Below are 27,899 nucleotides of genomic sequence, written 5' to 3'. Positions count from 1 at the left end.
ACCCTCTGGATCCTCAATCCTGTCTGTCACAATCATGTTGTTCTCTGCTGCGCTATCAGTAAGAAGAGGGAGGTGGAAAATCTCATAAAATAAACCTCAAGATACACAAAATCTTAAAGATCCTTAGCACTTTATGTTGATATTTCTCAGATTTTTTCTCCGATTTCCTCCATACTACTTCGACTTCAACTTAATTTTTCAGTATAACTACTTTCATTTTCTTCTCGCATTAGTGACTGTTCTGAAAAGAGATACTTAAAACTGTTTTTTTCAGGTATATCTGCACTTCACAAAGAATGAAAATCTTGCTAAATGCATATGGAGAAAGAACTTTATCTCAAATCACTCATACTTAAAAACAGCGTGCTGAAACCCGGGATCGGACCAGGGACCTTTAGATCTTCAGTCTAACGCTCTCCCAACTGAGCTATTTCAGCAACCTACAAAGTTAAAGCTACAGCATTGCAAGGCAAACTCAAAGGCGTTAATACATTTTCAGTTCAAAATTTGCCTTTTTTTGGGCCAAACAAAAAATGTGTTTGTTTTTAGAAAGTGTGAATTTTCCACAGTTGTGCTTGTCAGGATGGCCGAGCGGTCCAAGGCGCTGCGTTCAGGTCGCAGTCTCTACTTGAGGCGTGGGTTCGAATCCCACTTCTGACAGGTTTCTGTTACATTACAATCATGTTTTGTTTTTTTTTCATTTTCAATATGTCCCTCTGTCACAATTCAGACATTTCCACAAACCAGATTAGTCCAAGGACAAAGCCAATGAGAACCCTCTGGATCCTCAATCCTGTCTGTCACAATCATGTTGTTCTCTGCTGCGCTATCAGTAAGAAGAGGGAGGTGGAAAATCTCATAAAATAAACCTCAAGATACACAAAATCTTAAAGATCCTTAGCACTTTATGTTGATATTTCTCAGATTTTTTCTCCGATTTCCTCCATACTACTTCGACTTCAACTTAATTTTTCAGTATAACTACTTTCATTTTCTTCTCGCATTAGTGACTGTTCTGAAAAGAGATACTTAAAACTGTTTTTTTCAGGTATATCTGCACTTCACAAAGAATGAAAATCTTGCTAAATGCATATGGAGAAAGAACTTTATCTCAAATCACTCATACTTAAAAACAGCGTGCTAAAACCCGGGATCGGACCAGGGACCTTTAGATATTCAGTCTAACGCTCTCCCAACTGAGCTATTTCAGCAACCTACAAAGTTAAAGCTACAGCATTGCAAGGCAAACTCAAAGGCGTTAATACATTTTCAGTTCAAAATTTGCCTTTTTTTGGGGCCAAACAAAAAATGTGTTTGTTTTTAGAAAGTGTGAATTTTCCACAGTTGTGCTTGTCAGGATGGCCGAGCGGTCCAAGGCGCTGCGTTCAGGTTGCAGTCTCTATGTGAGGCGTGGGTTCGAATCTCGCTTCTGACAGGTTTCTGTTACATTACAATCATGTTTTGTTTTTTTTTCATTTTCACTATATCCCTCTGTCACAATTCAGACATTTCCACAAACCAGATTAGTCCAAGGACAAAGCCAATGAGAACCCTCTGGATCCTCAATCCTGTCTGTCACAATCATGTTGTTCTCTGCTGCACTATCAGTAAGAAGAGGGAGGTGAAAAATCTCATAAAATAAACCTCAAGATACACAAAATCTTTAAGATCCTTAGCACTTTATGTTGATATTTCTCAGATTTTTTTTCTGATTTCCTCCATACTACTTCGACTTCAACCTAATTTTTCAGTATAACTACTTTCATTTTCTTCTCGCATTAGTGACTGTTCTGAAAAGAGATACTTAAAACTGTTTTTTTCAGGTATATCTGCACTTCACAAAGAATGAAAATCTTGCTAAATGCATATGGAGAAAGAACTTTATCTCAAATCACTCATACTTAAAAACAGCTTGCTGAAACCCGGGATCGGACCAGGGACCTTTAGATTTTCAGTCTAACGCTCTCCCAACTGAGCTATTTCAGCATCCTACAAAATTAAAGCTACAGCATTGCAAGGCAAACTCAAAGGCGTTAATACATTTTCAGTTCAAAATTTGCCTTTTTTTGGGGCCAAACAAAAAATGTGTTTGTTTTCAGAAAGTGTGAATTTTCCACAGTTGTGCTTGTCAGGATGGCCGAGCGGTCCAAGGCACTGCGTTCAGGTCGCAGGCTCTGCTTGAGGCGTGGGTTCGAATCCCACTTCTGACAGGTTTCTGTTACATTACAATCATGTTTTTTTTTTTTTCATTTTCACTATGTCCCTCTGTCACAATTCAGACATTTCCACAAACCAGATTAGTCCAAGGACAAAGCCAATGAGAACCCTCTGGATCCTCAATCCTGTCTGTCACAATCATGTTGTTCTCTGCTGCACTATCAGTAAGAAGAGGGAGGTGAAAAATCTCATAAAATAAACCTCAAGATACACAAAATCTTAAAGATCCTTAGCACTTTATGTTGATATTTCTCAAATTTTTTTTCTGATTTCCTCCATACTACTTCGACTTCAACTTAATTTTTCAGTATAACTACTTTCATTTTCTTCTCGCATTAGTGACTGTTCTGAAAAGAGATACTTAAAACTGTTTTTTTCAGGTATATCTGCACTTCACAAAGAATGAAAATCTTGCTAAATGCATATGGAGAAAGAACTTTATCTCAAATCACTCATACTTAAAAACAGCGTGCTGAAACCCGGGATCGGACCAGGGACCATTAGATCTTCAGTCTAACGCTCTCCCAACTGAGCTATTTCAGCAACCTACAAAGTTAAAGCTACAGCATTGCAAGGCAAACTCAAAGGCGTTAATACATTTTCAGTTCAAAATTTGCCTTTTTTTGGGGCCAAACAAAAAATGTGTTTGTTTTTAGAAAGTGTGAATTTTCCACAGTTGTGCTTGTCAGGATGGCCGAGCGGTCCAAGGCGCTGCGTTCAGGTCGCAGTCGCTATGTGAGGCGTGGGTTCGAATCCCGCTTCTGACAGGTTTCTGTTACATTACAATCATGTTTTGTTTTTTTTTCATTTTCACTATGTCCCTCTGTCACAATTCAGACATTTCCACAAACCAGATTAGTCCAAGGACAAAGCCAATGAGAACCCTCTGGATCCTCAATCCTGTCTGTCACAATCATGTTGTTCTCTGCTGCACTATCAGTAAGAAGAGGGAGGTGGAAAATCTCATAAAATAAACCTCAAGATACACAAAATCTTAAAGATCCTTAGCACTTTATGTTGATATTTCTCAGATTTTTTCTCCGATTTCCTCCATACTACTTCGACTTTAACTTAATTTTTCAGTATAACTACTTTCATTTTCTTCTCGCATTAGTGACTGTTCTGAAAAGAGATACTTAAAACTTTTTTTTTCAGGTATATCTGCACTTCACAAAGAATGAAAATCTTGCTAAATGCATATGGAGAAAGAACTTTATCTCAAATCACTCATACTTAAAAACAGCTTGCTGAAACCCGGGATCGGACCAGGGACCTTTATTATTATTATTATTATTATTGTTTATCTATAGAGCACCATTGATTCCATGGTGCTGTACATGAGGGGGTTACATACAGAATACATGTACACGTTACAATAGACAGACTAGCACAGGGGGAAGAGGGCCCTGCCCTTGCGGGCTTACATCCTAAAGGATTTTGGGGAGGAGACAGTAGGTGGGGTGTAGGTGGGGCGGCAGCTCCGCACGGTGGTGGGGCGGCAGCTCCGCACGGTGGTGGGGCGGCAGCTCCGCACGGTGGTGGGGCGGCAGCTCCGCACGGTGGTGGGGCGGCAGCTCCGCACGGTGGTGGGGCGGCAGCTCCGCACGGTGGTGAAGCAGTGAGGTCATTGAAGGTTATAGGCATTTCTGAACAGATGAGTCTTTAGGTTCCGTTTGAAGCTTGCGAGTGTAGTAGATAGTCTGACGTGTTGAGGCAGTGAGTTCCAGGAGACTGGGGATGCTCGGGAGAAGTCTTGGAGTCGGTTGCATGAGGAGCGAATGAGAGAGGAGGATAGAAGGAGATCTTGGGAGGACCGGAGGTTACGTTTTGGAGTGTAGCGAGAGATTAGTTCAGAGATATATGGAGGAGACAGATTATGGATAGCTTTGTAGGTCAGTGTTAGTAATTTGAATTGGATACGGTGGAAGATTGGGAGCCAGTGGAGGGACTTGCAGAGAGGAGAAGCGGGGTGGTATTGAGGAGAGAGGTGGATCATTCGGGCAGCAGAATTAAGGATGGACTGGAGAGGGGCGAGTGTGTTAGCAGGGAGACCACAGAGGAGGATGTTGCAGTAGTCGATGCGGGAGATTATGAGGGCGTGCACTAGAATTTTTGTAGATTGGGGATTGAGGAAAGGGTGGATTCTGGAGATATTTTTGAGTTGAAAACGGCAGGAGGTGGTGAGGGATTGGATGTGCGGTATGAAGGACAGGGCAGAGTCAAAGGTCACTCCGAGGCACCGAACTTTGGGTGCTGGGGAGAGCGTGATGTTATTAATTGTAATGGATAGATCAGGTGGAGAGTGCAGGGGAGATGGAGGAAAGATGATCAGTTCAGTTTTGGCCATATTGAGCTTTAGGAAGCGAGAGGAAAAGAAGGAAGATATAGCAGATAGGCACTCTGGGATTCTGGACAGCAGAGATGTGACATCTGGACCAGAGAGGTAGATCTGAGTGTCATCAGCATATAGGTGGTACTGGAAGCCATGGGACTTTATGAGTTGTCCCAGGCCAAATGTATAGATAGAAAAAAGTAAGGGTCCCAGGACAGAGCCTTGAGGGACACCAACAGAGAGAGAACGGGATGAAGAGGTTGTGTGGGAATGGGAGACACTAAAAGTGCGGTTGGAGAGGTATGAAGAGATCCAAGAGAGAGCGAGGTCTCTGACACCAAGGGAAGAGAGGATCTGTAGTAGCAGGGAGTGGTCAACAGTGTCAAAGGCTGAGGATAGGTCTAGAAGTAGGAGTACAGAGAAGTGGTTGTTAGCTTTGGCGGTAAGTAAGTCATTTGTGATTTTAGTCAGGGCAGTTTCAGTGGAATGATGTGGACGGAAGCCGGACTGTAGGTTGTCAAAGAGAGAGTTAGAGGAGAGGTGGGAGGAAAGTTCAGCATGGACATGCTGTTCCAGGAGTTTTGAGGCAAGTGGGAGTAGCGATATGGGTCGATAGCTGGTAGTAGAGGTTGGGTCGAGGGAAGGTTTCTTTAGGATAGGTGTGACTGTTGCATGCTTAAAGGCAGAAGGGAAGGTACCAGTTGTTAGAGATAGGTTGAAGAGATGGGATAAGGCGGGAATAAGGATAGTGGTGAGGTTGGGGAGGAGGTGGGATGGGATGGGGTCAAGTGCGCATGTAGTGAGGTGCGCTTTTGAGAGAAGATGTGCAAGCTCTCCTTCGGTGATAGTGGGGAGGAAGTTTATGGGGGAGGGGCAGTGGTCTGTTATATAAAGGGGTTGTGGTGGTTCAGCAGAAAAGACTTGTCTGGTTTGGTCGATCTTTTCTTTGAAATATGTGGCAAATTCTTCTGCGGAGATGAGGGAGGTTGGAGGGGGCAGCGGTGGGCGAAGGAGGGAGGTAAAAGTGTTAAATAGCTGTTTGGGGTTGTGTGTTAAAGAGGATATGAGGTTTTTGAAGTAATTCTGTTTAGCCGAGGTAAGGGCCAAGCGAAATGTGTGAATTGCATTTTTGAATGTGGTGAAGTCTTCCTGGGAGTGCGTTTTCTTCCAGCGCCGCTCTGCGGCTCTAGACACTTGCCGTAGTTTTTTAGTGAGGCTGTTGTGCCAGGGTTGTCTATTGATTCGTCTTGCTCTGCCGTTCACAAGAGGAGCGACTGAATCAATAGCTGATGTGAGAGTGGCGTTGTAGAAAATGGTGGCACTGTTTGTGTCGTGGAGTGAAGATATGGAGGACAGCGGTAGGATAGAGTCAGAAAGGGTGTGTATGTACCTTTAGATCTTCAGTCTAACGCTCTCCCAACTGAGCTATTTCAGCAACCTACAAAGTTAAAGCTACAGCATTGCAAGGCATACTCAAAGGCGTTAATACATTTTCAGTTCAAAATTTGCCTTTTTTTGGGGCCAAACAAAAAATGTGTTTGTTTTTAGAAAGTGTGAATTTTCCACAGTTGTGCTTGTCAGGATGGCCGAGCGGTCCAAGGCGCTGCGTTCAGGTCGCAGGCTCTGCTTGAGGCGTGGGTTCGAATCCCACTTCTGACAGGTTTCTGTTACATTACAATCATGGTTTTTTTTTTCATTTTCACTATGTCCCTCTGTCACAATTCAGACATTTCCACAAACCAGATTAGTCCAAGGACAAAGCTAATGAGAACCCTCTGGATCCTCAATTCTGTCTGTCACAATCATGTTGTTCTCTGCTGCACTATCAGTAAGAAGAGGGAGGTGAAAAATCTCATAAAATAAACCTCAAGATACACAAAATCTTAAAGATCCTTAGCACTTTATGTTGATATTTCTCAGATTTTTTTTCTGATTTCCTCCATACTACTTCGACTTCAACTTAATTTTTCAGTATAACTACTTTCATTTTCTTCTCGCATTAGTGACTGTTCTGAAAAGAGATACTTAAAACTGTTTTTTTCAGGTATATCTGCACTTCACAAAGAATGAAAATCTTGCTAAATGCATATGGAGAAAGAACTTTATCTCAAATCACTCATACTTAAAAACATCGTGCTGAAACCCGGGATCGGACCAGGGACCTTTAGATCTTCAGTCTAACGCTCTCCCAACTGAGCTATTTCAGCAAGCTACAAAGTTAAAGCTACAGCATTGCAAGGCAAACTCAAAGGCGTTAATAAATTTTCAGTTCAAAATTTGCCTTTTTTTGGGGCCAAACAAAAAATGTGTTTGTTTTTAGAAAGTGTGAATTTTACACAGTTGTGCTTGTCAGGATGGCCGAGCGGTCCAAGGCGCTGCGTTCAGGTCGCAGTCTCTAATTGAGGCGTGGGTTCGAATCCCACTTCTGACAGGTTTCTGTTACATTACAATTATGTTTTGTTTTATTTTCATTTTCACTATGTCCCTCTGTCACAATTCAGACATTTCCACAAACCAGATTAGTCCAAGGACAAAGCCAATGAGAACCCTCTGGATCCTCAATCCTGTCTGTCACAATCATGTTGTTCTCTGCTGCACTATCAGTAAGAAGAGGGAGATGGAAAATCTCATAAAATAAACCTCAAGATACACAAAATCTTAAAGATCCTTAGCACTTTATGTTGATATTTCTCAGATTTTTTCTCCGATTTCCTCCATACTACTTCGACTTCAACTTAATTTTTCAGTATAACTACTTTCAATTTCTTCTCGCATTAGTGACTGTTCTGAAAAGAGATACTTAAAACTTTTTTTTTCAGGTATATCTGCACTTCACAAAGTATGAAAATCTTGCTAAATGCATATGGAGAAAGAACTTTATCTCAAATCACTCATACTTAAAAACAGCATGCTGAAACCCGGGATCGGACCAGGGACCTTTAGATCTTCAGTCTAACGCTCTCCCAACTGAGCTATTTCAGCAACCTACAAAGTTAAAGCTACAGCATTGCAAGGCAAACTCAAAGGCGTTAATACATTTTCAGTTCAAAATTTGCATTTTTTTGGGGCCAAACAAAAAATGTGTTTGTTTTTAGAAAGTGTGAATTTTACACAGTTGTGCTTGTCAGGATGGCCGAGCGGTCCAAGGCGCTGCGTTCAGGTCGCAGTCTCTAATTGAGGCGTGGGTTCGAATCCCACTTCTGACTGGTTTCTGTTACATTACAATCATGTTTTGTTTTTTTTTCATTTTCACTATGTCCCTCTGTCACAATTCAGACATTTCCACAAACCAGATTAGTCCAAGGACAAAGCCAATGAGAACCCTCTGGATCCAATCCTGTCTGTCACAATCATGTTGTTCTCTGCTGCACTATCAGTAAGAAGAGGGAGGTGAAAAATCTCATAAAATAAACCTCAAGATACACAAAATCTTAAAGATCCTTAGCACTTTATGTTGATATTTCTCAGATTTTTTTTCTGATTTCCTCCATAATACTTCGACTTCAACTTAATTTTTCAGTATAACTACTTTCATTTTCTTCTCGCATTAGTGACTGTTCTGAAAAGAGATACTTAAAACTGTTTTTTTCAGGTATATCTGCACTTCACAAAGAATGAAAATCTTGCTAAATGCATATGGAGAAAGAACTTTATCTCAAATCACTCATACTTAAAAACAGCATGCTGAAACCCGGGATAGGACCAGGGACCTTTAGATCTCCAGTCTAACGCTCTCCCAACTGAGCTATTTCAGCAACCTACAAAGTTAAAGCTACAGCATTGCAAGGCAAACTCAAAGGCGTTAATACATTTTCAGTTCAAAATTTGCATTTTTTTGGGGCCAAACAAAAAATGTGTTTGTTTTTAGAAAGTGTGAATTTTCCACAGTTGTGCTTGTCAGGATGGCCGAGCGGTCCAAGGCGCTGCGTTCAGGTCGCAGTCTCTACTTGAGGCGTGGGTTCGAATCCCATTTCTGACAGGTTTCTGTTACATTACAATCATGTTTTTTTTTTTTTCATTTTCACTATGTCCCTCTGTCACAATTCAGACATTTCCACAAACCAGATTAGTCCAAGGACAAAGCCAATGAGAACCCTCTGGATCCTCAATCCTGTCTGTCACAATCATGTTGTTCTCTGCTGCACTATCAGTAAGAAGAGGGAGGTGAAAAATCTCATAAAATAAACCTCAAGATACACAAAATCTTTAAGATCCTTAGCACTTTATGTTGATATTTCTCAGACTTTTTTTCTGATTTCCTCCATACTACTTCGACTTCAACTTAATTTTTCAGTATAACTACTTTCATTTTCTTCTCGCATTAGTGACTGTTCTAAAAAGAGATACGTAAAACTGTTTTTTTCAGGTATATCTGCACTTCTCAAAGAATGAAAATCTTGCTAAATGCATATGGAGAAAGAACTTTATCTCAAATCACTCATACTTAAAAACAGCGTGCTGAAACGCGGGATTTGACCAGGGACCTTTAGATCTTCAGTCTAACGCTCTCCCAACTGAGCTATTTCAGCAACCTACAAAGTTAAAGCTACAGCATTGCAAGGCAAACTCAAAGGCGTTAATACATTTTCAGTTCAAAATTTGCCTTTTTTTGGGGCCAAACAAAAAATGTGTTTGTTTTTAGAAAGTGTGAATTTTCCACAGTTGTGCTTGTCAGGATGGCCGAGCGGTCCAAGGCGCTGCGTTCAGGTCGCAGTCTCTACTTGAGGCGTGGGTTCGAATCCCACTTCTGACAGGTTTCTATGGAGGAAATCAGAAAAAAAATCTGAGAAATATCAACAAAAAGTGCTAAGGATCTTAAAGATTTTGTGTATCTTGAGGTTTATTTTATGAGATTTTTCACCTCCCTCTTCTTACTGATAGTGCAGCAGAGAACAACATGATTGTGACAGACAGGATTGAGGATCCAGAGGGTTCTCATTGGCTTTGTCCTTGGACTAATCTGGTTTGTGGAAATGTCTGAATTGTGACAGAGGGACATAGTGAAAATGAAAAAAAAAAAAACATGATTGTAATGTGACAGAAACCTGTCAGAAGTGGGATTCGAACCCACGCCTCAAGTAGAGACTGCAACCTGAACGCAGCGCCTTGGACCGCTCGGCCATCCTGGTAAGCACAACTGTGGAAAATTTACACATTCTAAAAACAAACACATTTTTTGTTTGGCCCCAAAAAAAGGCAAATTTTGAACTGAAAATTTATTAACGCCTTTGAGTTTGCCTTGCAATGCTGTAGCTTTAACTTTGTAGGTTGCTGAAATAGCTCAGTTGGGAGAGCGTTAGATTGAAGATCTAAAGGTCCCTGGTCCGATCCCGGGTTTCAGTACGTTGTTTTTAAGTATGAGTGATTTGAGATAAAGTTTTTTCTCCATATGCATTTAGCAAGATTTTCATTCTTTGTGAAGTGCAGATATACCTGAAAAAAACAGTTTTAAGTATCTCTTTTCAGAACAGTCACTAATGCGAGAAGAAAATGAAAGTAGTTATACTGAAAAATTAAGTTGAAGTCGAAGTAGTATGGAGGAAATCGGAAAAAAAATCTGAGAAATATCAACATAAAGTGCTAAGGATCTTTAAGATTTTGTGTATCTTGAGGTTTATTTTATGAGATTTTTCACCTCCCTCTTCTTACTGATAGTGCAGCAGAGAACAACATGATTGTGACAGACAGGATTGAGGATCCAGAGGGTTCTCATTGGCTTTGTCCTTGGACTAATCTGGTTTGTGGAAATGTCTGAATTGTGACAGAGGGACATAGTGAAAATGAAAAAAAACCAAAACATGATTGTAATGTAACAGAAACCTGTCAGAAGTGGGGTTCGAACCCACGCCTCAAGTATAGCCTGCGACCTGAACGCAGCGCCTTGGACCGCTCGGCCATCCTGACAAGCACAACTATGGAAAATTCGCACTTTCTAAAAACAAACACATTTTTTGTTTGGCCCCAAAAAAATGCAAATTTTGAACTGAAAATGTATTAACGCCTTTGAGTTTGCCTTGCAATGCTGTAGCTTTAATTTTGTAGGTTGCTGAAATAGCTCAGTTGGGAGAGCGTTAGACTGAAGATCTAAAGGTCCCTGGTCCGATCCCGGGTTTCAGCAAGCTGTTTTTAAGTATGAGTGATTTGAGATAAAGTTCTTTCTCCATATGCATTTAGCAAGATTTTCTTTCTTTGTGAAGTGCAGATATACCTGAAAAAAACAGTTTTAAGTATCTCTTTTCAGAACAGTCACTAATGCGAGAAGAAAATGAAAGTAGTTATACTGAAAAATTAAGTTGAAGTCGAAGTAGTATGGAGGAAATCGGAGAAAAAATCTGAGAAATATCAACATAAAGTGCTAAGGATCTTTAAGATTTTGTGTATATTGAGGTTTATTTTATGAGATTTTCCACCTCCCTCTTCTTACTGATAGTGCAGCAGAGAACAACATGATTGTGACAGACAGGATTGAGGATCCAGAGGGTTCTCATTGGCTTTGTCCTTGGACTAATCTGGTTTGTGGAAATGTCTGAATTGTGACAGAGGGACATAGTGAAAATGAAAAAAAACAAAACATGATTATAATGTAACAGAAACCTGTCAGAAGTGGGATTCGAACCCACGCCTCAAGCAGAGACTGCGACTTGAACACAGCGCCTTGGACCGCTCAGCCATCCTGACAAGCACAACTGTGGAAAATTCACACTTTCTAAAAACAAACACATTTTTTGTTTGGCCCCAAAAAGAGGCAAATTGTGAACTGAAAATTTATTAACGCCTTTGAGTTTGCCTTGCAATGCTGTAGCTTTAACTTTGTAGGTTGCTGAAATAGCTCAGTTGGGAGAGCGTTAGACTGAAGATCTTAAGGTCCCTGGTCCGATCCCGGGTTTCAGCACGCTGTTTTTAAGTATGAGTGATTTGAGATAAAGTTCTTTCTCCATATGCATTTAGCAAGATTTTCATTCTTTGTGAAGTGCAGATATACCTGAAAAAAACAGTTTTAAGTATCTCTTTTCAGAACAGTCACTAATGCGAGAAGAAAATGAAAGTAGTTATACTTAAAAATTAAGTTGAAGTCGAAGTAGTATGGAGGAAATCGGAAAAAAAATCTGAGAAATATCAACATAAAGTGCTAAGGATCTTTAAGATTTTGTGTATCTTGAGGTTTATTTTATGAGATTTTTCACCTCCCTCTTCTTACTGATAGTGCAGCAGAGAACAACATGATTGTGACAGACAGGATTGAGGATCCAGAGGGTTCTCATTGGCTATGTCCTTGGACTAATCTGGTTTGTGGAAATGTCTGAATTGTGACAGAGGGACATAGTGAAAATGAAAAAAAAAAAAACATGATTGTAATGTAACAGAAACCTGTCAGAAGTGGGATTTAAACCCACGCCTCAAGTAGAGACTGCGACCTGAACGCAGCGCCTTGGACCGCTCGGCCATCCTGACAAGCACAACAATGGAAAATTCACACTTTCTAAAAACAAACACATTTTTTGTTTGGCCCCAAAAAATGCAAATTTTGAACTGAAAATTTATTAACGCCTTTGAGTTTGCCTTGCAATGCTGTAGCTTTAACTTTGTAGGTTGCTGAAATAGCTCAGTTGGGAGAGCATTAGACTGAAGATCTAAAGGTCCCTGGTCCGATCCCGGGTTTCAGCACGCTGTTTTTAAGTATGAGTGATTTGAGATAAAGTTCTTTCTCCATATGGATTTAGCAAGATTTTTATTCTTTGTGAAGTGCAGATATTCCTGAAAAAAACAGTTTTAAGTATCTCTTTTTAGAACAGTCACTAATGCGAGAAGAAAATGAAAGTAGTTATACTGAAAAATTTAGTTGAAGTCGAAGTAGTATGGAGGAAATCGGAAAAAAAATCTGAGAAATATCAACATAAAGTGCTAAGGATCTTTAAGATTTTGTGTATCTTGAGGTTTATTTTATGAGATTTTCCACCTCCCTCTTCTTACTGATAGTGCAGCAGAGAACAACATGATTGTGACAGACAGGATTGAGGATCCAGAGGGTTCTCATTGGCTTTGTCCTTGGACTATTCTGGTTTGTGGAAATGTCTGAATTGTGACAGAGGGACATAGTGAAAATGAAAAAAAAACAAAACATGATTGTAATGTAACAGAAACCTGTCAGAAGTGGGATTTGAACCCACACCTCAAGTAGAGACTGCGACCTGAACACAGCGCCTTGGACTGCTCGGCCAGCCTGACAAGCACACCTGTGGAAAATTCACACTTTCTAAAAACAAACACATTTTTTGTTTGGCCCCAAAAAAAGGCAAATTTTGAACTGAAAATGTATTAACGCCTTTGAGTTTGCCTTGCAATGCTGTAGCATTAACTTTGTAGGTTGCTGAAATAGCTCAGTTGGGAGAGCGTTAGACTGAAGATCTAAAGGTCCTTGGTCCGAACCCGGTTTTCAGCACGCTGTTTTTAAGCATGAGTGATTTGAGATAAAGTTCTTTCTCCATATGCATTTAGCAAGATTTTCATTCTTTGTGAAGTGCAGATATACCTGAAAAAAACAGTTTTAAGTATCTCTTTTCAGAACAGTCAGTAATGCGAGAAGAAAATGAAAGTAGTTATACTGAAAAATTAAGTTGAAGTCGAAGTAGTATGGAGGAAATCGGAAAAAAAATCTGAGAAATATCAACATAAAGTGCTAAGGATCTTTAAGATTTTGTGTATCTTGAGGTTTATTTTATGAGATTTTTCACCTCCCTCTTTTTACTGATAGTGCAGCAAAGAACAACATGATTGTAACAGACAGGACTGAGGATCCAGAGGGTTCTCATTGGCTTTGTCCTTGGACTAATCTGGTTTGTGGAAATGTCTGAATTGTGACAGAGTGACATAGTGAAAATGAAAAAAAAACAAAACATGACTGTAATGTAACAGAAACCTGTCAGAAGTGCAATTCAAACCCACGCCTCAAGTAGACACTGCGACCTGAACGCAGCGCCTTGGACCGCACGGCCATACTGACAAGCACAACTGTGGAAAATTCACACTTTCTAAAAACAAACACATTTTTTTTTTGGCCCCAAAAAATGCAAATTTTGAACTGAAAATTTATTAACGCCTTTGAGTTTGAGTTGCAATGCTGTAGCTTTAACTTTGTAGGTTGCTGAAATAGCTCAGTTGGGAGAGCGTTAGACTGAAGATCTAAAGGTCCCTGGTCCGATCCCGGGTTTCAGCACGCTGATTTTAAGTATGAGTGATTTGAGATAAAGTTTTTTCTCCATATGCATTTAGCAAGATTTTCATTCTTTGTGAAGTGCAGATATACCTGAAAAAACAGTTTTAAGTATCTCTTTTCAGAACAGTCACTAATGCGAGAAGAAAATGAAAGTAGTTATACTGAAAAATTAAGTTAAAGTCGAAGTAGTATGGAGGAAATCGGAAAAAAAATCTGAGAAATATCAACATAAAGTGCTAAGGATCTTTAAGATTTTGTGTATCTTGAGGTTTATTTTATGAGATTTTCCACCTCCTTCGTCTTACTGATAGTGCAGCAGAGAACAACATGATTGTGACAGACAGGATTGAGGATCCAGAGGGTTCTCATTGGCTTTGTCCTTGGACTAATCTGGTTTGTGGAAATGTCTGAATTGTGACAGAGGGACATAGTGAAAATGAAAAAAAAACAAAACATGATTGTAATGTAACAGAAACCTGTCAGAAGTGGGATTCAAACCCACACCTCAAGTAGAGACTGCGAACTGAACGCAGCGCCTTGGACCGCTCAGCCATCCTGACAAGCACAACTGTGGAAATTTCACACTTTCTAAAAACAAACACATTTTTTTTTTGGCCCCAAAAATGCAAATTTTGAACTGAAAATGTATTAACGCCTTTGAGTTTGCCTTGCAATGCTGTAGCTGTATCTTTGTAGGTTGCTGAAATAGCTCAGTTGGGAGAGCGTTAGACTGAAGATCTAAAGGTCCCTGGTCCGATCCCAGGTTTCATCAAGCTGTTTTTAAGCATGAGTGATTTGAGATAAAGTTCTTTCTCCATATGCATTTAGCAAGATTTTCATTCTTTGTGAAGTGCAGATATACCTGAAAAAAACAGTTTTAAGTATCTCTTTTCAGAACAGTCACTAATGCGAGAAGAAAATGAAAGTAGTTATACTGAAAAATTAAGTTGAAGTCGAAGTAGTATGGAGGAAATCGGAAAAAAAATCTGAGAAATATCAACATAAAGTGCTAAGGATCTTTAAGATTTTGTGTATATTGAGGTTTATTTTATGAGATTTTTCACCTCCCTCTTTTTACTGATAGTGCAGCAAAGAACAACATGATTGTGACAGACAGGACTGAGGATCCAGAGGGTTCTCATTGGCTTTGTCCTTGGACTAATCTGGTTTGTGGAAATGTCTGAATTGTGACAGAGGGACATAGTGAAAATGAAAAAAAAACAAAACATGATTGTAATGTAACAGAAACCTGTCAGAAGTGGGATTCGAACCCACGCCTCAAGTAGAGACTGCGACCTGAACGCAGCGCCTTGGACCGCTCGGCCATCCTGACAAGCACAACAATGTAAAATTCACACTTTCTAAAAACAAACAGATTTTTTGTTTGGCCCCAAAAATGCAAATTTTGAACTGAAAATTTATTAATGCCTTTGAGTTTGCCTTGCAATGCTGCAGCTTTAACTTTGTAGGTTGCTGAAATAACTCAGTTGGGAGCGCGTTAGACTGAAGATCTAAAGGTCCCTGGTCCGATCCCGGGTTTCAGCAAGCTGTTTTCAAGCATAAGTGATTTGAGATAAAATTCTTTCTCGATATGCATTTAGCAAGATTTTCATTCTTTGTGAAGTGCAGATATACCTGAAAAAAACAGTTTTAAGTATCTCTTTTCAGAAAAGACACTAATGCGAGAAGAAAATGAAAGCAGTTATACTGAAAAATTAAGTTGAAGTCGAAGTAGTATGGAGGAAATCAGAAAAAAAATCTGAGAAATATCAACATAAAGTGCTAAGGATCTTTAAGATTTTGTGTATCTTGAGGCTTATTTTATGAGATTTTTCACCTCCCTCTTCTTACTGATAGTGCAGCAGAGAACAACATGATTGTGACAGACAAGATTGAGGATCCAGAGGGTTCTCATTGACTTTGTCCTTGGACTAATCTGGTTTGTGGAAATGTCTGAATTGTGACAGAGGGACATAGTGAAAATGAAAAAAAAAAAAAACATGACTGTAATGTAACAGAAACCTGTCAGAAGTGGGATTCGAACCCACGCCTTAAGTAGAGACTTCGACCTGAACGCAGCGCCTTGGACCACTCGGCCATCCTGACAAGCACAACTGTGGAGAATTCACACTTTCTAAAAACAAACACATTTTTTTTTGGCCCCAAAAAATGCAAATTTTGAACTGAAAATTTATTAACGCCTTTGAGTTTGCCTTGCAATGCTGTAGCATTAACTTTGTAGGTTGCTGAAATAGCTCAGTTGGGAGAACGTTAGACTGAAGATCTAAAGGTCACTGGTCCGATCCCGGGTTTCAGCACGCTGATTTTAAGTATGAGTGATTTGAGATAAAGTTCTTTCTCCATATGCATTTAGCAAGATTTTCATTCTTTGTGAAGTGCAGATATACCTGAAAAAACAGTTTTAAGTATCTCTTTTCAGAACAGTCACTAATGCGAGAAGAAAATGAAAGTAGTTATACTGAAAAATTAAGTTGAAGTCAAAGTAGTATGGAGGAAATCGGAAAAAAAATCTGAGAAATATCAACATAAAGTGCTAAGGATCTTTAAGATTTTGTGTATCTTGAGGTTTATTTTATGAGATTTTCCACCTCCCTCTTCTTACTGATAGTGCAGCAGAGAACAACATGATTGTGACAGACAGGATTGAGGACAGGATTGAGGATCCAGAGGGTTCTCATTGGCTTTGTCCTTGGACTAATCTGGTTTGTGGAAATGTCTGAATTGTGACAGAGGGACATAGTGAAAATGAAAAAAAAACAAAACATGATTGTAATGTAACAGAAACCTATCAGAAGTGGGATTCAAACCCACGCCTCAAGTAGAGACTGCGACCTGAACGCAGCGCCTTGGACCGCTCGGCCATCCTGACAAGCACAACTGTGGAAATTTCACACTTTCTAAAAACAAACACATTTTTTTTTTTGACCCCAAAAATGCAAATTTTGAACTGAAAATGTATTAACACCTTTGAGTTTGCCTTGCAATGCTGTAGCTTTAACTTTGTAGGTTCGCAGAAATAGCTCAGTTGGGAGAGCGTTAGACTGAAGTTCTAAAGGTCCCTGGTCCGATCCTGGGTTTCAGCAAGCTGTTTTTAAGCATGAGTGATTTGAGATAAAGTTCTTTCTCCATATGCATTTAGCAAGATTTTCATTCTTTGTGAAGTGCAGATATACCTGAAAAAAACAGTTTTAAGTATCTCTTTTCAGAAAAGACACTAATGCGAGAAGAAAATGAAAGAAGTTATACTGAAAAATTAAGTTGAAGTCGAAGTAGTATGGAGGAAATCGGAAAAAAAATCTGAGAAATATCAACATAAAGTGCTAAGGATCTTTAAGATTTTGTGTATCTTGAGGTTTATTTTATGAGATTTTCCACCTCCCTCTTCTTACTGATAGTGCAGCAGAGAACAACATGATTGTGACAGACAGGATTGAGGATCCAGAGGGTTCTCATTGGCTTTGTCCTTGGACTAATCTGGTTTGTGGAAATGTCTGAATTGTGACAGAGGGACATAGTGAAAATGAAAAAAAACAAAAACATGATTGTAATGTAACAGAAACCTGTCAGAAGTGGGATTCGAACCCACGCCTCAAGTAGAGACTGCGACCTGAACGCAGCGCCTTGGACCGCTTGGCCATCCTGACAAGCACAACTGTGGAAAATTCACACTTTCTAAAAACAAACACATTTTTTTTTTGGCCCCAAAAAATGCAAATTTTGAACTGAAAATTTATTAACGCCTTTGAGTTTGAGTTGCAATGCTGTGGCTTTAACTTTGTAGGTTGCTGAAATAGCTCAGTTGGAAGAGCGTTAGACTGAAGATCTAAAGGTCCCTGGTCCGATCCCGGGTTTCAGCACGCTGTTTTTAAGTATGAGTGATTTGAGATAAAGTTCTTTCTCCATATGCATTTAGCAAGATTTTCATTCTTTGTGAAGTGCAGATATACCTGAAAAAAACAGTTTTAAGTATCTCTTTTCAGAACAGTCACTAATGCGAGAAGAAAATGAAAGTAGTTATACTGAAAAATTAAGTTGAAGTCGAAGTAGTATGGAGGAAATCGGAGAAAAAATCTGAGAAATATCAACATAAAGTGCTAAGGATCTTTAAGATTTTGTGCATCTTGAGGTTTATTTTATGAGATTTTCCACCTCCCTCTTCTTACTGATAGTGCAGCAGAGAACAACATGATTGTGACAGACAGGATTGAGGATCCAGAGGGTTCTCATTGGCTTTGTCCTTGGACTAATCTGGTTTGTGGAAATGTCTGAAATGTGACAGAGGGACATAGTAAAAATGAAAAAAAAAACCCAAAACATGACTGTAATGTAACAGAAACCTGTCAGAAGTGGGATTCGAACCCACGCCTCAAGTAGAGACTGCGACCTGAACGCAGCGCCTTGGACCGCTCGGCCATCCTGAGAAGCACAACTGTGAAAAATTCACACTTTCTAAAAGCAAACACATTTTTGGTTTGGCGCCAAAAAAAGGCAAATTTTGAACTGAAAATGTATTAACGCCTTTGAGTTTGCCTTGCAATGCTGTAGCTGTAACTTTGTAGGTTGCTGAAATAGCTCAGTTGGGAGAGCGTTAGACTGAAGATCTAAAGATCCCTGGGCCGATCCCGGGTTTCAGCACGCTGTTTTTAAGTATGAGTGATTTGAGATAAAGTTCTTTCTCCATATGCACTTAGCAAGATTTTCATTCTTTGTGAAGTGCAGATATACCTGAAAAAAACAGTTTTAAGTATCTCTTTTCAGAAGAGTCACTAATGCGAGAAGAAAATGAAAGTAGTTATACTGAAAAATTAAGTTGAAGTCGAAGTAGTATGGAGGAAATCGGAAAAAAAATCTGAGAAATATCAACATAAAGTGCTAAGGATCTTTAAGATTTTGTGTATATTGAGGTTTATTTTATGAGATTTTTCACCTCCCTCTTTTTACTGATAGTGCAGCAAAGAACAACATGATTGTGACAGACAGGACTGAGGATCCAGAGGGTTCTCATTGGCTTTGTCCTTGGACTAATCTGGTTTGTGGAAATGTCTGAATTGTGACAGAGGGACATAGTGAAAATGAAAAAAAAAAAAACATGATTGTAATGTAACAGAAACCTGTCAGAAGTGGGATTCGAACCCACGCCTCAAGTAGAGACTGCGACCTGAACGCAGCGCCTTGGACCGCTCGGCCATCCTGACAAGCACAACTATGGAAAATTCACACTTTCTAAAAACAAACACATTTTTTTTTTTGGCCCCAAAAATGCAAATTTTGAACTGAAAATGTATTAACACCTTTGAGTTTGCCTTGCAATGCTGTAGCTTTAACTTTGTAGGTTGCTGAAATAGCTCAGTTGGGAGAGCGTTAGACTGAAGTTCTAAAGGTCCCTGGTCCGATCCTGGGTTTCAGCAAGCTGTTTTTAAGCATGAGTGATTTGAGATAAAGTTCTTTCTCCATATGCATTTAGCAAGATTTTCATTCTTTGTGAAGTGCAGATATACCTGAAAAAAACATTTTTAAGTATCTCTTTTCAGAAAAGACACAAATGCGAGAAGAAAATGAAAGCAGTTATACTGCAAAATTAAGTTGAAGTCGAAGTAGGATGGAGGAAATCGGAAAAAAAATCTGAGAAATATCAACATAAAGTGCTAAGGATCTTTAAGATTTTGTGTATCTTGAGGTTTATTTTATGAGATTTTCCACCTCCCTCTTCTTACTGATAGTGCAGCAGAGAACAACATGATTGTGACAGACAGGATTGAGGATCCAGAGGGTTCTCATTGGCTTTGTCCTTGGACTAATCTGGTTTGTGGAAATGTCTGAATTGTGACAGAGGGACATAGTGAAAATGAAAAAAAAAAAAACATGATTGTAATGTAACAGAAACCTGTCAGAAGTGGGATTCGAACCCACGCTTCAAGTAGAGACTGCGACCTGTACGCAGCGCCTTGGACCGCTCGGCCATCCTGACAAGCACAACTGTGGAAAATTCACACTTTCTAAAAACAAACACATTTTTTTTTTGGCCCCAAAAAATGCAAATTTTTAACTGAAAATTTATTAACGCCTTTGAGTTTGAGTTGCAATGCTGTGGCTTTAACTTTGTAGGTTGCTGAAATAGCTCAGTTGGAAGAGCGTTAGACTGAAGATCTAAAGGTCCCTGGTCCGATCCCGGGTTTCAGCACGCTGTTTTTAAGTATGAGTGATTTGAGATAAAGTTCTTTCTCCATATGCATTTAGCAAGATTTTCATTCTTTGTGAAGTGCAGATATACCTGAAAAAAACAGTTTTAAGTATCTCTTTTCAGAACAGTCACTAATGCGAGAAGAAAATGAAAGTAGTTATACTGAAAAATTAAGTTGAAGTCGAAGTAGTATGGAGGAAATCGGAGAAAAAATCTGAGAAATATCAACATAAAGTGCTAAGGATCTTTAAGATTTTGTGCATCTTGAGGTTTATTTTATGAGATTTTCCACCTCCCTCTTCTTACTGATAGTGCAGCAGAGAACAACATGATTGTGACAGACAGGACTGAGGATCCAGAGGGTTCTCATTGGCTTTGTCCTTGGACTAATCTGGTTTGTGGAAATGTCTGAATTGTGACAGAGGGACATAGTGAAAATGAAAAAAAAACAAAAAATGATTGTAATGTAACAGAAACCTGTCAGAAGTGGGATTCGAACCCACACCTCAAGTAGAGACTGCGACCTGAACGCAGCGCCTTGGACCGCTCGGCCATCCTGACAAGCACTACTGTGGAAAATTCACACTTTCTAAAAACAAACACATTTTTTGTTTGGCCCCAAAAAAAGGCAAATTTTGAACTGAAAATTTATTAACGCCTTTGAGTTTGCCTTGCAATGCTGTAGCTTTAACTTTGTAGGTTGCTGAAATAGCTCAGTTGGGAGAACGTTTGACAGAAGATCTAATGGTCCTTGGTCCTATCCCGGGTTTCAGCACGCTGTTTTTAAGTATGAGTGATTTGAGATAAAGTTCTTTCTCCATATGCATTTAGCAAGATTTTCATTCTTTGTGAAGTGCAGATATACCTGAAAAAACAGTTTTAAGTATCTCTTTTCAGAACAGTCACTAATGCGAGAAGAAAATGAAAGTAGTTATACTAAAAAATTAAGTTGAAGTCGAAGTAGTATGGAGGAAATCGGAAAAAAAATCTGAGAAATATCAACATAAAAAGCTAAGGATCTTTAAGATTTTGTGTATCTTGAGGCTTATTTTATGAGATTTTTCACCTCCCTCTTTTTACTGATAGTGCAGCAGAGAACAACATGATTGTGACAGACAAGATTGAGGATCCAGAGGGTTCTCATTGGCTTTGTCCTTGGACTATTCTGGTTTGTGGAAATATCTGAATTGTGACAGAGGGACATAGTGAAAATGAAAAAAAAACAAAACATGATTGTAATGTAACAGAAACCTGCCAGAAGTGGGATTTGAACCCACGCCTCAAGTAGAGGCTGCAACCTGAACGCAGTGCCTTGGACCGCTCGGCCATCCTGACAAGCACAACTGTGGAAAATTCACACTTTCTAAAAACAAACATATTTTTTGTTTGGCCAAAAAAAAGGCAAATTTTGAACTGAAAATTTATTAACGCCTTTGAGTTTGCCTTGCAATGCTGTAGCTTTAACTTTGTAGGTTGCTGAAATAGCTCAGTTGGGAGAGCGTTAGACTGAAGATCTGAAGGTCCCTGGTCCGATCCCGGGTTTCAGCACGCTGTTTTTAAGTATGAGTGATTTGAGATAAAGTTCTTTCTCCATATGCATTTAGCAAGATTTTCATTCTTTGTGAAGTGCAGATATACCTGAAAAAAACAGTTTTAAGTATTTCTTTTCAGAACAGTCACTAATGCGAGAAGAAAATGAAAGTAGTTATACTGAAAAAATTAAGTTGAAGTCGAAGTAGTATGGAGGAAATTGGAGAAAAAATCTGAGAAATATCAACATAAAGTGCTAAGGATCTTTAAGATTTTGTGTATCTTGAGGTTTATTTTATGAGATTTTTCACCTCCCTCTTCTTACTGATAGTGCAGCAGAGAACAACATGATTGTGACAGACAGGATTGAGGATCCAGAGGGTTCTCATTGGCTTTGTCCTTGGACTAATCTGGTTTGTGGAAATGTCTGAATTGTGACAGAGGGACATAGTGAAAATGAAAAAAAACAAAACACATGACTGTAATGTAACAGAAACCTGTCAGAAGTGGGACTCGAACCCACGCCTCAAGTAGAGACTGCGACCTGAACGCAGCGCCTTGGACCGCTCGGTCATCCTGACAAGCACAACTGTGGAAAATTCACACTTTCTAAAAACAAACACATTTTTTGTTTGGCCCCAAAAAAAGGCAAATTTTGAACTGAAAATTTATTAACGCCTTTGAGTCTGCCTTGCAATGCTGTAGCTTTAACTTTGTAGGTTGCTGAAATAGCTCAGTTGGGAGAACGTTAGACAGAAGATCTAAAGGTCCCTGGTCCTATCCCGGGTTTCAGCATGCTGTTTTTAAGTATGAGTGATTTGAGATAAAGTTCTTTCTCCATATGCATTTAGCAAGATTTTCATTCTTTGTGAAGTGCAGATATACCTGAAAAAAACAGTTTTAAGTATCTCTTTTCAGAACAGTCACTAATGCGAGAAGAAAATGAAAGTAGTTATACTGAAAAATTAAGTTGAAGTCGAAGTAGTATGGAGGAAATCGGAGAAAAAAATCTGAGAAATATCAACATAAAGTGCTAAGGATCTTTAAGATTTTGTGTATCTTGAGGTTTATTTTATGAGATTTTCCACCTCCCTCTTCTTACTGATAGTGCAGCAGAGAACAACATGATTGTGACAGACAGGATTGAGGATCCAGAGGGTTCTCATTGGCTTTGTCCTTGGACTAATCTGGTTTGTGGAAATGTCTGAATTGTGACAGAGGGACATAGTGAAAATGAAAAAAAAACAAAACATGATTGTAATGTAACAGAAACCTGTCAGAAGTGGGATTCGAACCCACGCCTCAAGTAGAGACTGCGACCTGAACGCAGCGCCTTGGACCGCTCGGCCATCCTGACAAGCACAACTGTGGAAAATTCACACTTTCTAAAAACAAACACATTTTTTGTTTGGCCCCAAAAAAAGGCAAATTTTGAATTGAAAATTTATTAACGCCTTTGAGTTTGCCTTGCAATGCTGTAGCTTTAACTTTGAAGGTTGCTGAAATAGCTCAGTTGGGAGAGCGTTAGACTGAAGATCTAAAGGTCCCTGGTCCGATCCCGGGTTTCAGCACGCTGTTTTTAAGTATGAGTGATTTGAGATAAAGTTCTTTCTCCATATGCATTTAGCAAGATTTTCATTCTTTGTGAAGTGCAGATATACCTGAAAAAAACAGTTTTAAGTATCTCTTTTCAGAACAGTCACTAATGCGAGAAGAAAATGAAAGTAGTTATACTGAAAAATTAAGTTGAAGTCGAAGTAGTATGGAGGAAATCGGAGAAAAAATCTGAGAAATATCAACATAAAGTGCTAAGGATCTTTAAGATTTTGTGTATCTTGAGGTTTATTTTATGAGATTTTTCACCTCCCTCTTCTTACTGATAGTGCAGCAGAGAACAACATGATTGTGACAGACAGGATTGAGGATCCAGAGGGTTCTCATTGGCTTTGTCCTTGGACTAATCTGGTTTGTGGAAATGTCTGAATTGTGACAGAGGGACATAGTGAAAATGAAAAAAAAACAAAACATGATTGTAATGTAACTGAAACCTGTCAGAAGTGGGATTCGAACCCACGCCTCAAGTAGAGACTGCGACCTGAACGCAGCGCCTTGGACTGCTCGGCCATCCTGACAAGCACAACTGTGGAAAATTCACACTTTCTAAAAACAAACACATTTTTTGTTTGGCCCTAAAAAAAGGCAAATTTTGAACTGAAAATTTATTAACGCCTTTGAGTTTGCCTTGCAATGCTGTAGCTTTAACTTTGTAGGTTGCTGAAATAGCTCAGTTGGGAGAACGTTAGACAGAAGATCTAAAGGTCCCTGGTCCTATCCCGGGTTTCAGCACGCTGTTTTTAAGTATGAGTGATTTGAGATAAAGTTCTTTCTCCATATGCATTTAGCAAGATTTTCATTCTTTGTGAAGTGCAGATATACCTGAAAAAAACAGTTTTAAGTATCTCTTTTCAGAACAGTCATTAATGCGAGAAGAAAATAAAAGTAGTTATACCGAAAAATTAAGTTGAAGTCGAAGTAGTATGGAGGAAATCGGAGAAAAAATCTGAGAAATATCAACATAAAGTGCTAAGGATCTTTAAGATTTTGTGTATCTTGAGGTTTATTTTATGAGATTTTCCACCTCCCTCTTCTTACTGATAGTGCAGCAGAGAACAACATGATTGTGACAGACAGGATTGAGGATCCAGAGGGTTCTCATTGGCTTTGTCCTTTGACTAATCTGGTTTGTGGAAATGTCTGAATTGTGACAGAGGGACATAGTGAAAATGAAAAAAAAAAAAAACCATGATTGTAATGTAACAGAAACCTGTCAGAAGTGGGATTCGAACCCACGCCTCAAGTAGAGACTGCGACCTGAACGCAGCGCCTTGGACCGCTCAGCCATCCTGACAAGCACAACCGTGGAAAATTCACACTTTCTAAAAACAAACACATTTTTTGTTTGGCCCAAAAAAAAAGCTAATTTTGAACTGAAAATTTATTAACGCCTTTGAGTTTGCCTTGCAATGCTGTAGCATTAACTTTGTAGGTTGCTGAAATAGCTCAGTTGGGAGAGCGTTAGACTGAAGATCTAAAGGTCCCTCGTCCGATCCCGGGTTTCAGCACGCTGTTTTTAAGTATGAGTGATTTGAGATAAAGTTCTTTCTCCATATGCATTTAGCAAGATTTTCATTCTTTGTGAAGTGCAGATATACCTGAAAAAAACAGTTTTAAGTATCTCTTTTCAGAACAGTCACTAATGCGAGAAGAAAATGAAAGTAGTTATACTGAAAAATTAAGTTGAAGTCGAAGTAGTAAGGAGGAAATCGGAAAAAAAATCTGAGAAATATCAACATAAAGTGCTAAGGTTCTTTAAGATTTTGTGTATCTTGAGGTTTATTTTATGAGATTTTTCACCTCCCTCTTCTTACTGATAGTGCAGCAGAGAACAACATGATTGTGACAGACAGGATTGAGGATCCAGAGGGTTCTCATTGGCTTTGTCCTTGGACTAATCTGGTTTGTGGAAATGTCTGAATTGTGACAGAGGGACATAGTGAAAATGAAAAAAAAAACAAAACATGATTGTAATGTATCAGAAACCTGTCAGAAGTGGGATTCGAACCCACGCCTCAAGTAGAGACTGCAACCTGAACACAGCGCCTTGGACCGCTCGGCCATCCTGACAAGCACAACTGTGGAAAATTCACACTTTCTAAAAACAAACACATTTTTTGTTTGGCCCCAAAAAAAGGCAAATTTTGAATTGAAAATTTATTAACGCCTTTGAGTTTGCCTTGCAATGCTGTAGCTTTAACTTTGAAGGTTGCTGAAATAGATCAGTTGGGAGAGCGTTAGACTGAAGATCTAAAGGTCCCTGGTCCGATCCCGGGTTTCAGCACGCTGTTTTTAAGTATGAGTGATTTGAGATAAAGTTCTTTCTCCATATGCATTTAGCAAGATTTTCATTCTTTGTGAAGTGCAGATATACCTGAAAAAACCAGTTTTAAGTATCTCTTTTCAGAACAGTCACTAATGCGAGAAGAAAATGAAAGTAGTTATACTGAAAAATTAAGTTGAAGTCGAAGTAGTATGGAGGAAATCGGAGAAAAAATCTGAGAAATATCAACATAAAGTGCTAAGGATCTTTAAGATTTTGTGTATCTTGAGGTTTATTTTATGAGATTTTCCACCTCCCTCTTCTTACTGATAGTGCAGCAGAGAACAACATGATTGTGACAGACAGGATTGAGGATCCAGAGGGTTCTCATTGGCTTTGTCCTTGGACTAATCTGGTTTATGGAAATGTCTGAATTGTGACAGAGGGACATAGTGAAAATGAAAAAAAAAAAAACCATGATTGTAATGTAACAGAAACCTGTCAGAAGTGGGATTCGAACCCACGCCTCAAGTAGAGACTGCGACCTGAACGCAGCGCCTTGGACCGCTCAGCCATCCTGACAAGCACAACCGTGGACAATTCACACTTTCTAAAAACAAACACATTTTTTGTTTGGCCCAGAAAAAAAGCTAATTTTGAATTGAAAATTTATTAACGCCTTTGAGTTTGCCTTGCAATGCTGTAGCATTAACTTTGTAGGTTGCTGAAATAGCTCAGTTGGGAGAGCGTTAGACTGAAGATCTAAAGGTCCCTGGTCCGATCCCGGGTTTCAGCACGCTGTTTTTAAGTATGAGTGATTTGAGATAAAGTTCTTTCTCCATATGCATTTAGCAAGATTTTCATTCTTTGTGAAGTGCAGATATACCAGAAAAAAACAGTTTTAAGCATCTCTTTTCAGAACAGTCACTAATGCGAGAAGAAAATGAAAGTAGTTATACTGAAAAATTAAGTTGAAGTCGAAGTAGTAAGGAGGAAATCGGAAAAAAAATCTGAGAAATATCAACATAAAGTGCTAAGGATCTTTAAGATTTTGTGTATCTTGAGGTTTATTTTATGAGATTTTCCACCTCCCTCTTCTTACTGATAGTGCAGCAGAGAACAACATGATTGTGACAGACAGGATTGAGGATCCAGAGGGTTCTCATTGGCTTTGTCCTTGGACTAATCTGGTTTGTGGAAATGTCTGAATTGTGACAGAGGGACATAGTGAAAATGAAAAAAAAAAAACATGATTGTAATGTAACAGAAACCTGTCAGAAGTGGGATTCGAACCCACGCCTCAAGTAGAGACTGCAACCTGAACACAGCGCCTTGGACCGCTCGGCCATCCTGACAAGCACAACTGTGGAAAATTCACACTTTCTAAAAACAAACACATTTTTTGTTTGGCCCCAAAAAAAGGCAAATTTTGAACTGAAAATGTATTAACGCCTTTAAGTTTGCCTTGCAATGCTGTAGCTTTAACTTTGTGGGTTGCTGAAATAGCTCAGTTGGGAGAGCGTTAGACTGAAGATCTAAAGGTCCCTGGTCCGATCCCGGGTTTCAGCATGCTGTTTTTAAGTATGAGTGATTTGAGATAAAGTTCTTTCTCCATATGCATTTAGCAAGATTTTCATTCTTTGTGAAGTGCAGATATACCTGAAAAAAACAGTTTTAAGTATCTCTTTTCAGAACAGTCACTAATGCGAGAAGAAAATGAAAGTAGTTATACTGAAAAATTAAGTTGAAGTCGAAGTAGTATGGAGGAAATTGGAGAAAAAATCTGAGAAATATCAACATAAAGTGCTAAGGATCTTTAAGATTTTGTGTATCTTGAGGTTTATTTTATGAGATTTTTCACCTCCCTCTTCTTACTGATAGTGCAGCAGAGAACAACATAATTGTGACAGACAGGATTGAGGATCCAGAGGGTTCTCATTGGCTTTGTCCTTGGACTAATCTGGTTTGTGGAAATGTCTGAATTGTGACAGAGGGACATAGTGAAAATGAAAAAAAAAACAAAACATGATTGTAATGTAACAGAAACCTGTCAGAAGTGGAATTCGAACCCACGCCTCAAGTAGAGACTGCGACCTAAACGCAGCGCCTTGGACCGCTCGGCCATCCTGACAAGCACAACTGTGGAAAATTCACACTTTCTAAAAACAAACACATTTTTTGTTTGGCCCCAAAAAAATGCAAATTTTGAATTGAAAATTTATTAACGCCTTTGAGTTTGCCTTGCAATGCTGTAGCTTTAACTTTGAAGGTTGCTGAAATAGCTCAGTTGGGAGAGCGTTAGACTGAAGATCTAAAGGTCCCTGGTCCGATCCCGGGTTTCAGCACGCTGTTTTTAAGTATGAGTGATTTGAGATAAAGTTCTTTCTCCATATGCATTTAGCAAGATTTTCATTCTTTGTGAAGTGCAGATATACCTGAAAAAAACAGTTTTAAGTATCTCTTTTCAGAACAGTCACTAATGCGAGAAGAAAATGAAAGTAGTTATACTGAAAAATTAAGTTGAAGT

The 27,899-nt window shown here is 39.1% G+C and overlaps 18 non-coding genes across 18 annotated transcripts; 12 read left to right on the top strand and 6 right to left on the bottom strand.

Moving 5' to 3' along the window:
• Window positions 1-577: 577 nt before the first annotated feature.
• Window positions 578-660, top strand: TRNAL-CAG (transfer RNA leucine (anticodon CAG)). Its single transcript has one exon. It is a non-coding gene; the product is annotated as a tRNA-Leu (tRNA).
• A 1,253-nt stretch (window positions 661-1,913) lies between these two features.
• TRNAF-GAA (transfer RNA phenylalanine (anticodon GAA)) lies at window positions 1,914-1,986 on the bottom strand. Its single transcript has one exon. It is a non-coding gene; the product is annotated as a tRNA-Phe (tRNA).
• A 4,139-nt stretch (window positions 1,987-6,125) lies between these two features.
• On the top strand, window positions 6,126-6,208 carry TRNAL-CAG (transfer RNA leucine (anticodon CAG)). The gene has a single exon. It is a non-coding gene; the product is annotated as a tRNA-Leu (tRNA).
• A 689-nt stretch (window positions 6,209-6,897) lies between these two features.
• TRNAL-CAG (transfer RNA leucine (anticodon CAG)) lies at window positions 6,898-6,980 on the top strand. Its single transcript has one exon. It is a non-coding gene; the product is annotated as a tRNA-Leu (tRNA).
• A 1,251-nt stretch (window positions 6,981-8,231) lies between these two features.
• Window positions 8,232-8,304, bottom strand: TRNAS-GGA (transfer RNA serine (anticodon GGA)). The gene has a single exon. It is a non-coding gene; the product is annotated as a tRNA-Ser (tRNA).
• Window positions 8,305-9,219: 915 nt separating this feature from the next.
• On the top strand, window positions 9,220-9,302 carry TRNAL-CAG (transfer RNA leucine (anticodon CAG)). Its single transcript has one exon. It is a non-coding gene; the product is annotated as a tRNA-Leu (tRNA).
• A 1,292-nt stretch (window positions 9,303-10,594) lies between these two features.
• TRNAF-GAA (transfer RNA phenylalanine (anticodon GAA)) lies at window positions 10,595-10,667 on the top strand. The gene has a single exon. It is a non-coding gene; the product is annotated as a tRNA-Phe (tRNA).
• A 477-nt stretch (window positions 10,668-11,144) lies between these two features.
• Window positions 11,145-11,227, bottom strand: TRNAL-CAA (transfer RNA leucine (anticodon CAA)). The gene has a single exon. It is a non-coding gene; the product is annotated as a tRNA-Leu (tRNA).
• Window positions 11,228-13,690: 2,463 nt separating this feature from the next.
• Window positions 13,691-13,763, top strand: TRNAF-GAA (transfer RNA phenylalanine (anticodon GAA)). The gene has a single exon. It is a non-coding gene; the product is annotated as a tRNA-Phe (tRNA).
• Window positions 13,764-15,013: 1,250 nt separating this feature from the next.
• On the bottom strand, window positions 15,014-15,096 carry TRNAL-CAG (transfer RNA leucine (anticodon CAG)). The gene has a single exon. It is a non-coding gene; the product is annotated as a tRNA-Leu (tRNA).
• Window positions 15,097-17,568: 2,472 nt separating this feature from the next.
• On the top strand, window positions 17,569-17,641 carry TRNAF-GAA (transfer RNA phenylalanine (anticodon GAA)). Its single transcript has one exon. It is a non-coding gene; the product is annotated as a tRNA-Phe (tRNA).
• Window positions 17,642-18,896: 1,255 nt separating this feature from the next.
• TRNAL-CAG (transfer RNA leucine (anticodon CAG)) lies at window positions 18,897-18,979 on the bottom strand. The gene has a single exon. It is a non-coding gene; the product is annotated as a tRNA-Leu (tRNA).
• Window positions 18,980-19,892: 913 nt separating this feature from the next.
• On the top strand, window positions 19,893-19,965 carry TRNAF-GAA (transfer RNA phenylalanine (anticodon GAA)). The gene has a single exon. It is a non-coding gene; the product is annotated as a tRNA-Phe (tRNA).
• Window positions 19,966-22,769: 2,804 nt separating this feature from the next.
• On the bottom strand, window positions 22,770-22,852 carry TRNAL-CAG (transfer RNA leucine (anticodon CAG)). The gene has a single exon. It is a non-coding gene; the product is annotated as a tRNA-Leu (tRNA).
• A 141-nt stretch (window positions 22,853-22,993) lies between these two features.
• On the top strand, window positions 22,994-23,066 carry TRNAF-GAA (transfer RNA phenylalanine (anticodon GAA)). Its single transcript has one exon. It is a non-coding gene; the product is annotated as a tRNA-Phe (tRNA).
• Window positions 23,067-26,095: 3,029 nt separating this feature from the next.
• Window positions 26,096-26,168, top strand: TRNAF-GAA (transfer RNA phenylalanine (anticodon GAA)). The gene has a single exon. It is a non-coding gene; the product is annotated as a tRNA-Phe (tRNA).
• A 700-nt stretch (window positions 26,169-26,868) lies between these two features.
• TRNAF-GAA (transfer RNA phenylalanine (anticodon GAA)) lies at window positions 26,869-26,941 on the top strand. The gene has a single exon. It is a non-coding gene; the product is annotated as a tRNA-Phe (tRNA).
• Window positions 26,942-27,644: 703 nt separating this feature from the next.
• TRNAF-GAA (transfer RNA phenylalanine (anticodon GAA)) lies at window positions 27,645-27,717 on the top strand. The gene has a single exon. It is a non-coding gene; the product is annotated as a tRNA-Phe (tRNA).
• The last annotated feature ends 182 nt before the right edge of the window (window positions 27,718-27,899 follow it).

The sequence above is a fragment of the Anomaloglossus baeobatrachus genome, chromosome 1, assembly GCF_048569485.1.
Source record: "Anomaloglossus baeobatrachus isolate aAnoBae1 chromosome 1, aAnoBae1.hap1, whole genome shotgun sequence".
NCBI lineage: Eukaryota > Metazoa > Chordata > Amphibia > Anura > Aromobatidae > Anomaloglossus > Anomaloglossus baeobatrachus.
Note: the sequence above shows the minus strand (reverse complement) of the source record. Positions and strands in the feature narration are given on the sequence as shown.